The sequence below is a fragment of the Callithrix jacchus genome, chromosome 1 (assembly GCF_049354715.1).
Source record: "Callithrix jacchus isolate 240 chromosome 1, calJac240_pri, whole genome shotgun sequence".
Taxonomy (NCBI): domain Eukaryota; kingdom Metazoa; phylum Chordata; class Mammalia; order Primates; family Cebidae; genus Callithrix; species Callithrix jacchus.
In genome coordinates this window covers 69,701,662-69,717,312 of record NC_133502.1, presented here as the reverse complement: position 1 = coordinate 69,717,312, position 15,651 = coordinate 69,701,662, and positions in this window count along the sequence as shown.

Genomic DNA, 15,651 nt, shown 5'->3' with positions numbered 1-15,651 from the left:
CAGATTTTGCACAGTGTGGTTGGCTGGTCTCTGCCCCACAGAATCTGTGGCCTCCTCTGGGAAGACTCTCACAGCAGGACTGGAATAGCTGTGGACAGGTCCCTCAAAGCCTGTCTTCCTCTTCCTGTCTCTCTTTTTCTCTTCGAAATCACACCTCTGCACTCCATCCGGGACAACAGAGTGGGACTCTGTCTCTAAATAAGTAAATAAATAAATGAAATTAAAAAATTTAAAAAGTAGATATTTCTTTATAGGCTCCTGAGAAGCTGCTGAGCGAGGCACAGCATCTTTAAATATGTAGAAGCTGGCCAGGCATGGTGGCTCACACCTGTAATCCCAGCACTATGGGAGGCCAAGGCAGGCAGATCACCTGAGATCAGGAATTTGAGACCAGCATGGCTAACATGGTGAAACCCCATTTCTACTAAAAATACAAAAAGTTAGCCAGGCGTGGTTGTAAATACCAGTAATCCCAGCTACTCCGGAGGCTGAGACAGGAGAATCCCTTGAACCCAGGAGGCGGAGGTTGTAGTGAGCCAAGATCGTGCAACTGCACTCCATCTTGGGCAACAGGAGTGAAACTTCATCTCAAAAAAAAAAGATATGCAGAAGTTCTCTTGGGTATGTCCTTAAATATGTCTGAGGCATCAACAAAGGATTGTACAGCCCCATTCTTGAGTTCAGCTTTCCCAGAGACCAGATTTTACTGCCATAGATTTGAAAGATTTTCCCTGGAGACACCACAGTGAGAAACAACAGTCCTTTCTCATCCAGCAAATTCTGGTTCCTTGCTATTCCACCTCAATTCTACTAAAAAACCGGAATAGCTGCTTCTTTAATTAATGTCTCTCTGCTTATCTTTGCTTATAGTCATCTTGAAAAATCCAGCTGGCCTTTTCTATTTCCCACTCGGAAATCGCTCTAGTCAGATCCATGAGGTCATTAGGTATCCTTACCATTGGTCATATTGATTTGTTGTTTTTTGAAATGGAATCTCACTCTGTCACCCATGCTGGAGTGGCTCACTGCAACCCCGGGTCTCCTGGGTTCAAGCGAGTCTCCTGCCTCAGCCTCCTGAGTAGCTGAGATTTAAGCATCTGCCACCAAGCTCAGGTAAGGTTTTGTAATGTTAGAGACATGGTTTTGCCATGTTGCCCAGGCTAGTCCCAAACTGCAGACCTCAAGTGATCTGCTCGTATTGGCCTCTCAAAGAGCTGGAATTCCAGGAATGAGCCAAGGAGCCCAGCCCACCATTGGTCATATTGTTACAGGCAGCAATTTTGCATACTGTTCTGCTGGGACCTGACTCAGGTGTCAGTCTTTCCGCCACCAAAAAGGGACAAGAAACTGGGGACCCAGGAAGGAGGGTGCTGTAAGGAAAGACTAGCGTGCTTCTGCCAGGTTTTTTTTGTCTTCTTTATTGGCACACCTTTGGGATTAGCAGAGAGGGACTGGCAAGCTCTAATCTGTCTATGGGACAGCCTGAGACCCACCCTGCTGCTCTGATTCTTTCTCATTTTTTTGCCAAGACAATCTTTGGTTGCACTGTGTGTATCATCAGCTCCCAGGAGGCAGACAGGTGGGGACTAGGAAAGGTGACTGCTCACTCCAAGCAAATATGTTCTCCTTGAAACCCGGGGCAGGGGAGACAAGGGATCTGTCTGTGTGTAGACTCAGCAGAGGTCCGCACATGGGCAGGCTGTGCACAGTCTGTGAATTTGTAGCTCACACCTGTGCCCAACCACCCTCTCCCTCACATCGGATCAATCTTATGACCTTGGAAGAAGTGGGGGTCACGCCACGTGTTCTCAGGCCCTGGAGGAGAGAGATCCGTGGTGGATGGGTGATGCCCCGAGGCTCCCCTGCCTCCCTGGATGTCGCAGGTGCGGTCACGCCGAATCCTCCCCCACTCCACTTTTTCACCATTGGCTGTTCACCTTGCTGCCCTGCCTTCCCTCTGGACTTATGTGTGATCATGGCCCTGGGGTGTGGGCACCTGGGATGAAGTAGCGAAGGCAGCAGGAGCTAGGGTGAGTTGTCCTGTGCCAAGGAGCATCAGTTTGCTGGAGTTAACATGGGCAGCTTCCTTGGGAAGGGAAGGAAGGAGCACCATCTGCCAAGCTCCCGCCCGCCCCCTCGCGTGTCTGCCTGTATGTGCCGTGCATGTGCGTGTAGGCGCGCGCGAGTGTGAGTGCGTGTGCACCGAGGCGCTCCTCAGGTTGCGCAGCTGGAAACCGAGGAGTAATAGGAGACGCGAAGGGTGGTGGTGGGTCCTCCCTGACCCTCGGAGGAGCCAGGGCGCAGGCGGCCGAGGTGAGCCCAGAAGCCCTGCTCCCGAACTGGGGCGTGGGCAGAGCGGAGATGGGGCTGCGGACGTCTGCAAGGGCCCCCTCGGAGAGGAGCTGAGAAGGAGGCGGGAGATGAAGGGAGTTTCTAGAGCCCGAAACTCCGTTCCGCCTAGGCCACCGGGCTCCTGGGCGGGACGAGGCAGTCGCGCCGGGGACTGATCTCGCAAAGCCGGCGAGAGAGGGAGGGGTAGAGGAGGGCGTGGTGCAGGGGGTGAGGGGCACGCCTCCCCAGAGGAGAGTAGAGGACAAGGTCAGGGAGCACGCACCCAGATAGCGCTTGGAGTCGACGAGGGGGCTCTAGCCGGCCTGCTCTCTCCCTGCGGGCCTCGTAGATAGCATCCCGCGCGATGCAGAAGCGACTTGGCTGCGACCCGGACACAGCTCGAAGTGAGTGCCACCGCCCGGTCATCCGCGTGCTCTCTCTGCTCCTCTTCAATCAGTCCTTGCTCTTCTCCAGGGTGCCCAACCCCCCTGGCTGTCTCAGGTCCCCGTGTTCGGAGTGGGCGGGTGATCAGCAGGCAGTGCCTCCCGTACCTGCAGGCTCCAGCACCGGACACCCATCCGGCGGGCTGGGGGCCGCCCTGGCCAACTTGCCCTCCGTGGAGCAGCAAAACACATGAAACAATGCTCAACATCACTAGTCGTTAGAGAAATGCAAATCAAAACTATATTGAGATACCATCTCATGCCAGTTAGAATGGGAATCATTAAAAAAGCTGGGGACAACAGATGCTGGAGACGATGTGAAGAAACAGGAACACTTTTACACTGTTGGTGGGAGTGTAAATTAGTTCAACCATTGTGGAAGACAGTGTGGCGATTCCTCAGGGATCTAGAAATAGAAATACCATTTGACCCAGCAACTCCATTACTGGGTATATAACCAAAGGATTATAAATCATTCTGTTATCAAGACACATGCATATGTATGTTCATTGTGGCACTGTTTACAATTGCAAAGACCTGGAACCAACGCAAATGCCCATCAATGAGAGACTGGATAAAGAAAATGCAGCACATATAAACCATGGAATACTATGCAGCCATAAAGAATGATGAGTTCATATCCTTCATAGGGACATGGATGAATCTGGAAACCATCATTCTCAGCAAACTGACATAAGAACAGAAAACCAAACACTGCATATTCTCACTCATAGGTGGGCCATGAGAACACATGGCCACATGGAGGGGAACATCACACACTGGAGTCTGTGGGGGGTGGGGGGGGACGAGAGGGATGGCAGGTGGTGGGGAGTTTGGGGAGGGATAACATTAGAAGAAATGCCTGAGTAGGTGATGGGAAGACGGAGGCAGCAAACCACCATGGCCTGTGTGTACCTATGCAACAATCCTGCAAGATCTGCACATGTACCCCAGAACTTAAAGTACAGTTAAAAAAAATGCTAATACTAGGTTCTATTCCTGGAGATTCCAACTTCATTGGTGTGATGTGGGACTCTCCAACAAATTTATAGTGTGAAGTCAAGGCTAAGAACTACTGTTGTGACTCTCCAACTTTAGAATGCATGCAAATTATGTGCAGCTCCTGTTAAGACAAACATCTTGGCTCTGGGGTGGGGTCTGCGATACCCCGTTTCTAGCACACATCTGCATGATGCCTGTGCGACTTGCTAGTCTGAGGAACCTGGTTTGAGCAGCAAGATTTTATAGCATAAACTTCTATTAGCAGCAAGATATTAGTCGTAAACTCATCGCAGCTGCTATTGTCCAAGTTGTGGCAATGCCAGTCAGGTCTAAGGACTCACTAGTGAGCCTACGTTGCCAGTGTTACCCCAAGCTGCAAGAAAGAGAAGTCACTTCTAACACTTCTGATACCAAATGCCTGGGTGGTTTTGGTTTTCACACCAAGCAATTCTCCAATTCTTTGTGGACACTCACCAGTGTTCTACAATTTAACTCAATTTTCACGCTAACCACTCAGAGGTAGCATAGACTCCACAGGTTAAATGCTCAGCCCCACAAGACTGCCTTCTACGTTAGACACCAATTACAAGTAGTAGGTCCCTGGGTTACCCACAGCTCCTGTCCAACTTGGCTGCAAGTTGGAGCCTCTCCTCAATTGGAATCATTTGCTATAATGGCTCACAGAACCAAGGAGGACACTTTGCTTGCGATTACTCGTTTATGATAAAGGATATAAGTGAACACCCAGTGAAGAGGTAAACAACCTGAGGTTCAGAAGAGTCCCAAGCATAGGAGCTTCTGTCTCGATGTAGTTGGGATGCACCACCCTCCTGGTACACAGATGCTTTCACCAACCCAGAAACCCTCCAAACCTCGTTGTTTAGGGGTTTTATGGAGGTTCCATTATGTGGATGTGATTGATTAAGTCACTGGCTATTGGCTATCAGTTCAATCTCCAGCCTCCTCTCCTCCCTCGAGGAAAGGGATACTGAAAGTTCCAGTTTTCTAATCATGCCTTAGTCTTTCTAGTGACTATCCTCCATCTTCAAGTTATCTAGAGACCCTCAGCCTCCAGTCTTCTCATTAGCATAAACTCAGGTGTGTTTGAAAGGAGCTTATTGTGAATAACAAAATATGTTCCCCTCACCCCAACACTCGTCAAATTACAGGAAACAGGACTAAGACCAAATATGTATGCCTTATTCTATCATATCACATAAATCCTTTCCCCTCTACAGTTTATCTGGTCTAGTGGTACTTGAAATCCCTGGACCAGCCGCATCAATGTCTCCTAGAAACTAATGAGAAATGCAGCTTCTTGGACCTTACCCCAGACCTAATAAATTAGACACTCTGGAGGTAGGGCACGGCAATCTGTTTTAATATCCAGGGGAAGCTGATACATGCTCAAATTTGAAAACCAGTGACCCAGTCTGTCTATTTGGGGTTCTGTCTTGCTCCCCTTTTCATCCATCTTGCCAACTATTCTAAATCAGTGATTCTACTTGATTGCCTATTTGACTTTCATAGGGAACCTTTATAACATGCTGTGCCCCTCCCAGAAGCTCTGGGAGTTGGGCCTCATTATGAAAACACTGTTGCAAAAGCTCCCCCAGGTGATTCTATTGTTCAATCGATGCTGAGAATTTTTTTCCAAATGATCCCCAGAAGATTCTTTGATATGGAATCTTTTCCTTTGGCCAATCTGTTTCTGAAATCTATCCACAAACACACTTTGCAAATTATCCAATGCCTCCCTCATCCCATATTGTTGACTGACTTCTAAATCCCCTTTTGCAGTGCTTTGGGTGAATATTACAGCTCAATTCCTTCCACCTTATTTGCTTAATCTAAGATTAGTATATCTTAGTAAGTAGAGTTTTCATATACAAATGTCTTGGCTGATTTCATGAAGGCCACATCCCATTAGATTTTACTTTGCATTCTCTATGAAGCCTCTTCTGTTCCCTCCTAATGCATACATCTTCCAAAAGCCCCACTGAGCCATCTTCCTCCATTTGCCATCACATTGCACAGCTTAATATTTTTTATTTATTTAAATGTTTGTCTTTCCTTTCTAGACTATAAGCCATTAGGGTGAAGGTAGACGTATTTCCTAGATCCAGGTTTTCAGCTTATCTAGAACATTGTGAATACTGTACCTTCCAAAGTTTTGTGGAACAGAAGATCAATATCCAGCGCTAACTGTCCCCACAATTATCATCAAATTGCTAGCCTCCAGGCACAGTGCCTTAATTTCTGCACTGGTCTTCTTGAGTTGTCTTATCTAGTATGTTTCTCCAGCCTATTCCCTTGGTCCAGAGAATGAGCTTCAATTTTCTTCCTGTCTCCTTCTCCAAGATCTCTCTGCATCCTCAAAACACCATGGTTGAGTTAGAATGAGTACCCTTGAGAAGAGACTAATTCTGGGGGTACATTCAGCAGTTATACTACTTTGTTAAACATTTCATGTGCACATACTGTTTTCAATCAACAAGCAGATAAGTCTTTAACTCTAGGTTTTTAAAATTAAAAAAATCATAGTTACTGTATTTTCTCTCTCCTTCCCCAAAAGAGTTCATTATGTATATTTCCACTACTATGATCTATACTCATCAATCAGGTTGTTAGATCTGAGAACTTAGGAGAGTATTTCTGTTTATTTTGACATGTAGAAATTCTGTTGAATCTGACCTGAAGAATTTTTCAAATATATCCTATTTTATTTAACTGATCATCTGCTTCTCAAAATATTATTTCTTGCAATTATGCCATTGGTCAGAAGAGGGCTATCTTTCTAGTTACTGAGATAGGACTAGAATCAGTTCCTTTTTCTCTAAGTAACGTGGTCTTTGCACAGCCTAGTAACCCGTGGGTAAAACAGACAAGACTTAAGGTCACCACTGGTCAGACCTCCCAGTGGTGCCTACAGGCTCCCAGTGAAATAGATTCTACCTTGAACAGCCAGGGGAAGCACTGAGGGTCTCGGTAAGTACAAAGGTGTTAAGACAAGCCTCTCTGAAACAGCTAGACTTGGTCCCACACCACAGTGAAGGTAGCCAGGTATTCAGAAACTGGACTAACCAGGCACAAAGAAAAAAACAAAAACAAAAACAAACAAAAAATTAACTTTTCCAAATCAGCAGCCAAAAGTCAATCTCTTTATTTTATTTCAAGTATAGCATTGTCTAAACTCAAATTGCTCTGCTAAATTGTGTCAACTAGCTTTCTAAGACCTGCAGTCTTTAATTACCTTAAGGAGAAAGTCTGGTGTCCAAGGAAAGTCTCATGACAAACTGGGTTTTGCTTTGGGGTGGGAGAAGGCCCAGGAATGAGACTGTCTTGGAGATCCCCTGCCAAGTCAAATATCTCTTCATTCTTCATGATGTTGGGACTGGTGATCCACATAATTAATATAAACTCACACAGAAGTGAACATGAAATGATTAAACAGGAAGCCTTTAACCAGGCAGCAGGCAGTGGGGAGGTGGGGGAGAAATTAATGGATAACAGAGTCTTAGAAACATAGGTGAGTAGTACATGGTATTTTTAAATGAACCTTTGTTTCTGATCTAAAATCAAATGGATTTTAAAACTTTTCTCTCCACAGCAGCCTGAACAAGGTGGTTTGGAGCAAGTGTTATGCCCGGAATATTTATACTCTGGCAGTTACAGCATAGTATATGTGATAACTATATTCCGTATATGAAATAGCAAATTCAAAAAGAACTGATAAGAAAAATAGTTGTTGAATAATTTGTACTTCTTAAAGACTAAATTTGGAGGAACAGCAATAGCTTGAGAGCCCACTATGTTTGGCCTTTAAACAGTAGATCTGTTGTGGTGGGCAGAGGGAGTGAAGGTGGGGTCTTTATTTATGAGTTGAATAGGGACCAGGCACCATGTGAACTGCTGGGAATATGTCATCTCATTTAACGCTAAATACATCTTATTTGAACTCTCTGATATCATACATTTTTTTTTCTTGCAGAACACACAGGGTTAACATATGGGCCCTATTCAGCAAGTGAAGTTCAAGATATGCACGTCCCATTTCCAACAGAGAAATGGCACAAAGAGAGGAGAAAACACACTAACTGCAGAATCTCTTGATGAAAGCCTCCTTGTACAGAGATGTTAAGATGAGGCTTGCTTGCTTTCTTAATGCTTTAAGTAGGGAATTAAGCTGAAAGAAAAAATAAAAATCTGCCCTGCAGTTTTCTGCATCAGGAAAATAAGTTGTGATAGGATGTCACTTTTGGCCCTTTCTCAAATGATCTGAGTTATAGGTGAATGCTACCGGGGACCACAGTTTGGGTTTCATTAGCAGTAAGTCTAGAACATCAAAGTTGAGGACCTCCCTATAGAGTTTGACTGTGGGCAGTGGGTGAACACCTAGGGACTACCATCACCAGCATAACAGCCAGCTCAGAAGTCTTTTCCTGCCCCAGAAAGGAAGAATCACACCTTTGGCAGAGGCTTGAAGGCAAGATGACTAATACTGTATTTATAGGAACCCCAAAAGAAACACCCCAAACCCTTTGGCTGTTGCCTGTTCATTGTCTGCTGAAATGCCTATTGCATCATTTTTTTTTTTTTTAAGTCAAGCAAGACCCAGCATATGGAGAGGAGACAGCTGGTAGTTTTGTGACTGTTATAAAACACAGCCTTTGATGGAAGGATTGATTGGTATCCCCACTTGTACAGGTAAGGAAAGAAGAATTAGAGGAGGTTGACTTTCTTCCTTGTCTATTACCACATTGAGTAAGTAGCAGAATCAGTTGAACTCAGTTTATTGTCAGGTATATGTTCTCTGCTCTTCCCTACCTTGTCATGAGGGTAGTATCAGTCATACAATTTGAGCTGCCCTCCACCAGAAATACAGAAACATACCACAACCAATGGAAAATCAGAAAGATGAAGAAAAAGGGACTAGTGATTCCCAGCTAACATCGTAAACATGGTAACAGTGTAAATACTGCATTTAGAGGGATACAGAACTTGTACTTCATTTTTTTCTCAAAATTTCAATCTTTTCCAGTGAATCTGAATTTTTAAAATTAAATATTAGTAAGGATGTATCCTGGAGCCCATTGAACTAAATTAATGTTTTCCTTCAAGATTCTAATGCATTTGCTGCAAATACTGATGATGAACCCATAAGTGGGGACTGAACAGAGCCTGAACCCCTTGGACTTAATGCTGATGAGAGGCCTGATGTTCCTTACTCTGCTTTCTTGGAGTAACACTGATAAAGGAAAGAGCCTAAGGGGAAATCCTACCAACATAACTCCAATTTTTTTATTTTTGCTTTCATGAAGACTTTCAACTCAGGACGTTAGATCTATTTTCCACAAACAAGTGCTTGTGTTTTCACATTCTCATTATATGGGAAAAGTGAAAAAAGAAACAGAAAATTACCACGATAAAATAAGAAAAGCAAAGTGTAAATTTTGAAAACTCTATGGAATATTTTTGGATGGATTGCATTTTGAAAGCTTATTATTTAAGCTCCAAAATTAAGTAAATTTTTTGTGGACTAAATATAATTTTATAACCATAGAAACAGTTTTAGAACTGTTTGAAAGGCTTGACAAGTTTGACCAAACTTCTTAAAACCATTCTGTCACCCAAAGGGCAGTGCAAAAGAATAGAGGGAAAAAGTGTGCTTCAAATGTTTCATTAAATAAGTGCAGGGGAGATTTCCAAGATGGCGCGGTAGGAACAATGCAGGATTGCAGCTCTCAGTGAAGGTGCAGAGGGTGAGTCCTAGCCGCATTTCCAGATGGATCTTTGTTGCCCACAGAATGGGGAAATTCCCAGGTGTAGGAGAGACACGGGACACCAGCACAGCCCTCTTGGCTTGCGTGGCCGTTTCAGCTGGCGCCACAGCACAGCGGCATACCGCACAAAATGCGCTGGTCTGGGTGCCCTGTTAAACTGGCAATCTGAGATTTGGGAGGGCAGATTAGCATATCCATCTGATTAAACGGGACTTGGACAGAGAGCCAGACCAGGAGATTCCCAGGAAGCGACATTTGAGCTGGTGCAGTGGGTCACTGCACGGGAAATCACACAGATCCTGGTGCCCTATCAGCAGGCGACTAAAACACCTGGGAGAGAGTCAACCGTTCAACTTAAAAAAAAAAAGAGAGAGAGAGAAAGGGCTCTGAGGCAGGGAGCCAGGTGATCAGGCTCGGCAGGTCCCACCCCCACAGGGACAAACAAAACAGCGATTCGAAACGCTTGGGGTTGAGAGTTTCACTGCGGACACAGCTGAATCCAGGACGGTGCATCCGCCACTAACAAGGCATTCTGCACCTACTGAGGTACACTCCCATTGCTGACACAGCCTGCCATTGCCAAGGCAACCCACCATAACAGAGAGACTCCGCCAACAGGGTAAAGCCCATGACAGTAGGGCAGAGCCCACAGCAACAGGGCAGAACCCACAGCAGCAGGGTGGAGCCCATGGCAGCAGGGCAAAGCCCACAGCAACAGGGCAGACCCCATGGTAACAGGGCGGAGCATCGGCAGGCAAATAGTGACTAGACTGCCTCCTAGCTGGACAGCACAGTGCAACGGATACTCATAGAGAAAGCCCTAACTCCCTGACAGAGCATCTGAGGGAAAATAAAAGGGGGATTTATAAGGTCTGCTGCAGCAGACCTAAATGCACCTGCCTAACAGCCCTGAATAAACAAGAGTTCACAGCTCAGCACTTGAGCTCCTATAAAGTACAGTCCGTCTCCTCAAGCAGCTCCCTGACCCTGTATATCCAAAGAGTCACCTCAAAAAAGACTGATCAGACTGACATTTAGCGGGCATCATTCTGGGACAAAGATAACAGAAGAAGAAACTGGTAGCATCCCTCACTGTTCCACAGCTGCTACAGGTGTATTCCAGAAGAGCAGGGCCTGGAGTGGACCTCAGCAGTCCTACAGCAGAGGGGCTAGACTGTTAGAAGGAAAACTAAGAAACAGAAATACTTCATCATCAACAATCTGGGCATCCACTCAGAGACCCATTCGAACAGTCAGCAACTTCTCAGACAACAGGTGGATAAATCCACAAAGATGGGAAGAAACCAGCACAAAAAGGAGGAAAACACCGGAAACCAAAACACCTCGCCTCCTACAAAAAAAACAAAACTCCTCACCAGCAAGGGAACAAAGCTGGATGGAGAATGAGTGTGATGAAATGACAGAATCAGACTTCAAAAGGTGGATAATGAGAAACTTCTGTGAGCTAAAAGAACATGTTCTAAATCAATGCAAAGAAACTAAGAACCTTGAAAAAAGATTGGAAAAAAGATTCGAGGAAATGATAACAAGAATGGATAACTTAGAGAGGAATTTGAATGAATTGAAAGAACTGAAAAACACAACCCAAGAACTTAGCAAAGCATGCACAAGTTTCAACAGCAGAATTGACCAAGCAGAAGAAAGAATATCAGAAGTCGAAGATCAACTCAATGAAATAAAATGATAAACCAAGATTAGAGAAAAAAGCACAAAAAGAAATGAATAAAGTCTCCAAGAAATGTGGGACTATGTGAAGAGACCTAACCTACATTTGATAGGTGTACCAGAATGTAATGAAGAGAATGAATCCAAGCTGAAAAATACTCTTCAGGATATTATTCAGGAAAATTTCCCAAACCTAGCAAGACAAGCCAACACTCAATTGCAGGAAATACAGAGAACACCCCAAAGATATTCTGCAAGAAGAGCAACCCCAAGGCACATAATTATCAGATTCACCAGGGTTGAAATGAAGGAGAAAATACTAACGGCAGCCAGAGAGAAAGGTAGGGTCACCCACAAAGGGAAGCCCATCAGACTCACAGAAGATCTCTTGGCAGAAACTCTACAAGCCAGAAGAGAGTGGGGGCCAATATTCAACATCCTTAAAGAAAAAACTTTCAACCTAGAATTTCATATCCAGCCAAACTGAGCTTCATAAGTGAAGAAAAAATAAAATCCTTTGTAAACAAGCAAGTACTCAGAGATTTTGTCACCACCAGGTCTGCTTTACAAGAGCTCCTGAAAGAGGCACTATAAATAGAAAGGAACAACCAGTACCAGCCATTCTAAAAACATAACAAATGCTAAAGAGCATCAACAAAATGAAGAATCCACATTAACTAATGGGCAAAACAGCCAGCTAGCATCAAAATGGCAGTATCAAATTCACACATAACAATATTAACCCTAAATGTAAATGGGCTAAATGCACCAATCAAAAGACACAGACTGGCAAATTGGATAAAAAAACAAAACCCATCGGTGTGCTGTATCCAGGAAACCCATCTCACATGCAAGGATACACAAAGGCTCAAAATAAAGGGATGGAGGAAGATTTACTGAGCAAATGGAGAGCAAAAAAAAGCAGGAGTTGCAATTCTCATCTCTGATAAAATAGACTTTAAAGCAACAAAGATCAAAAGAGACAAAGAAGGTCACTACATAATGGTAAAAAGATTGATACAACAAGAAGAGCTAATGATCCTAAATATATATGGACCCAATACAGGAGCACCCAGATACATAAGGCAAGTTCTTAATGACTTACAAAGAGACTTAGACTCCCACACAATAATAGTGGGAGACTTTAACACTCCACTGTCAATATTAGACAGATCAACCAGACAGAAAATCAACAAGGATATTTAGGGCTTGAACTCAGACCTGGAGCAAGCAAACCTGATAGACATTTACAGAACTCTCCACCCCAAATCCACAGAATATACATTCTTCTCAGCCCCATATCACACCTACTCTAAAATTGACCACATAATTGGAAGTAAAGCACTCCTCAGCAAATGCAAAACAACTGAAATCATAACAAACAGTCTCTCAGACCATAATGCAATCAAGTTAGAACTCAGAATTCAGAAACTATCTCAGAACCGCACAGCTTCATGGAAACTGAACAACTGGCTCTTGAATGTTGACTGGATAAACAATGAAATGAAGGCAGAAATAAAGAAGTTCTTTGACACCAATGAGAACGAAGACATGACATACCAGAATCTCTGGGACACATTTAAAGCAGTCTCCAGAGGAAAATATATAGTAATAAGTGCCCACATGAGAAGAGTAGAGAGATCCAAAATTGACACCCTATTTTGAAAATTGAAAAAGCTAGAGGAGAAAGATCAAAAAAACTCAAAACCTAGCAGAAGACAAGAAATAACTAAAATCAGAGCAGAAATGAAGGAGATAGAGACATGAAAAACCCTTCAAAAAATCAATAAATCCAAGAGCTGGTTTTTTGAAAGGATCAACAAAATAGACAGACCACTAGCCAGACTGATAAAAAAGAAAAGAGAGAACAACCAAATAGATGCAATAAAAAACGATAAAGGGGAAATCACCACAAATTCCACAGAAATTCAAACCATCATCAGAGAATACTACAAAGAACTGTATCCACATAAACTAGTAAAGCTGGAAAAAATGGATACATTTCTGGACACCCGTGTCCTCCCAAGCCTAAACCAGGAGGAAGCTGAAACTATGAATAGACCAATAACAAGGTCTGAAGTCGAGGCAGCAATTAAGAGCCTATCACACAAAAAAAGCCCAGGTCCAGATGGGTTCACAACCGAATTCTACCAGACACACAAAGAGGAGCTGGTACCATTCTTTCTGAAACTATTCCAAATAATCCAAAAAGAGGGAATACTTCCCAAATTATTTTATGAGACCAACATCATCTTGATACCAAAACCCAGCAGAGACTCAACAAGAAAAGAAAACTTCAGGCCAATATTCATGATGAACATAGATGCAAAAATCTTCAATAAAATACTGGCAAGCCAATTGCAACAGCACATCAAAAAACTTATCCGTCATGATCAAGTAGGATTCATCCCGGGGATGCAAGGCTGGTTCAACATACGCAAGTCTATAAACGTAATTCACCACATAAACAGAACCAAAAACAAAAACCACATGATTATCTCAATTGATGCAGAGAAGGCATTTGACAAAATTCAACAGCCCTTTATGCAAAAAACCCTCAATAAACTCGGTATCGATGGAACGTATCTCAAAGTAATAAAAGCTATTTATGACAAACCAACAGCCAATATCATACTGAATGGGCAAAAACTGGAAGCATTCCCTTTGAAATCTGGCATTAGACAAGGATGCCCTCTCTCACCACTCGTATTCAATATAGTACTGGAATTTCTAGCCAGAACAATCAGGCAAGAAAAAGAAATAAAGCATATTCAAATAGGAAAGGTGGAAGCCAAATTGTCTCTATTTGCAGATGACATGATAGTATACCTAGAAGACCCCATCGCCTCAGCCCAAAAACTCCTGAAACTGATAAGCAACTTCAGCAAAGTCTCAGGATATAAAATCAATGTGCAAAAATCACAAGCATTCCTATACACCAATAACAGACTTAAAGAAAGCCAAATCAAGAAGGAACTGCCATTCATAATTGCTGCAAAAAGAATAAAATACCTAGAAATACAACTTACAAGAAATGTAAGGGATCTCTTCAAGGAGAACTACAAACCACTGCTCAACAAAATAAGATAGGACACAAACAGATGGAGAAACATTCCATGTTCATGGTTAGGAAGAATCAATGTCGTGAAAATGGCTATACTGCCCAAAGTAATTTACAGAATCAATGCTATCCCCAAGAAGCTACCATTGACTTTCTTCACAGAACTAGAAAAAGCCACCATAAACTTCATATGGATCCAAAAGAGAGCCCGCATAGCCAAGTCAATTCTAAGCAAAAAGAACACAGTGGGAGGCATCACACTACCGGATTTCAAACTATACTACAAGGCTACAGTAATCAAAACAGCATGGTACTGGTACCAAAACAGAGATATAGACCAATGGAACAGAACAGAGGCCTTGGAGGCAACCCAACATATCTACAACCAAACAATCTTTGATAAACCTGAAAAAAGCAAGCAATGGGGAAAGGATTCCCTGTTTAATAAATGGTGTTGGGAAAACTGGCTAGCCATGTGCAGAAAGCAGAAACTGGACCCCTTCCTGATGCCTTACACTAAAATTAACTCCAGATGGATTAAAGACTTAAACATAAGACCTGGCACCATAAAAACCCTAGAAGAAAATCTGGGCAAAACCATTCAGGACATAGGAGTAGGCAAGGACTTCATGACCAAAACACCAAAAGCATTGGCAACAAAAGCCAAAATAGACAAATGGGACCTAATCACACTCCACAGCTTCTGCATGGCAAAAGAAACAGTCACTAGAGTGAATCGGCAACCAACAGAATGGGAAAAAATTTTTGCAGTTTACCCATCTGACAAAGGGCTGATATCCAGAATTTACAAAGAACTTAAACAGATTTATAGGAGAAAAACAAACAAGCCCATTCAAAAATGGGCAAAGGATATGAACAGACACTTTACAAAAGAAGACATACATGAGGCCAACAAACATATGAAAAAATGCTCATCATCACTGGTCATTAGAGAGATGCAAATCAAAACCACATTGAGATACCATCTCTCGCCAGTTAGAATGGTGATCATTAAAAAATCTGGAGACAACAGATGCTGGAGAATATGTGGAGAAAAAGGAACACTTTTACACTGTTGGTGGGAGTGTAAATTAGTGCAACCATTGTGGAAAACAGTGTGGCGATTCCTCAAGGCCTTAGAAATAGAAATTCCATTTGACCCAGCAATCCCATTACTGGGTATATATCCAAAGGACTATAAATCGGTCTACTATATGGACGCATGCACACGAATGTTCATTGCAGCACTGTTTACAATAGCAAAGACCTGGAACCAACCCAAATGCCCATCGATGATAGACTGGACTGGGAAAATGTGGCACATATACAGCATGGAATATTATGC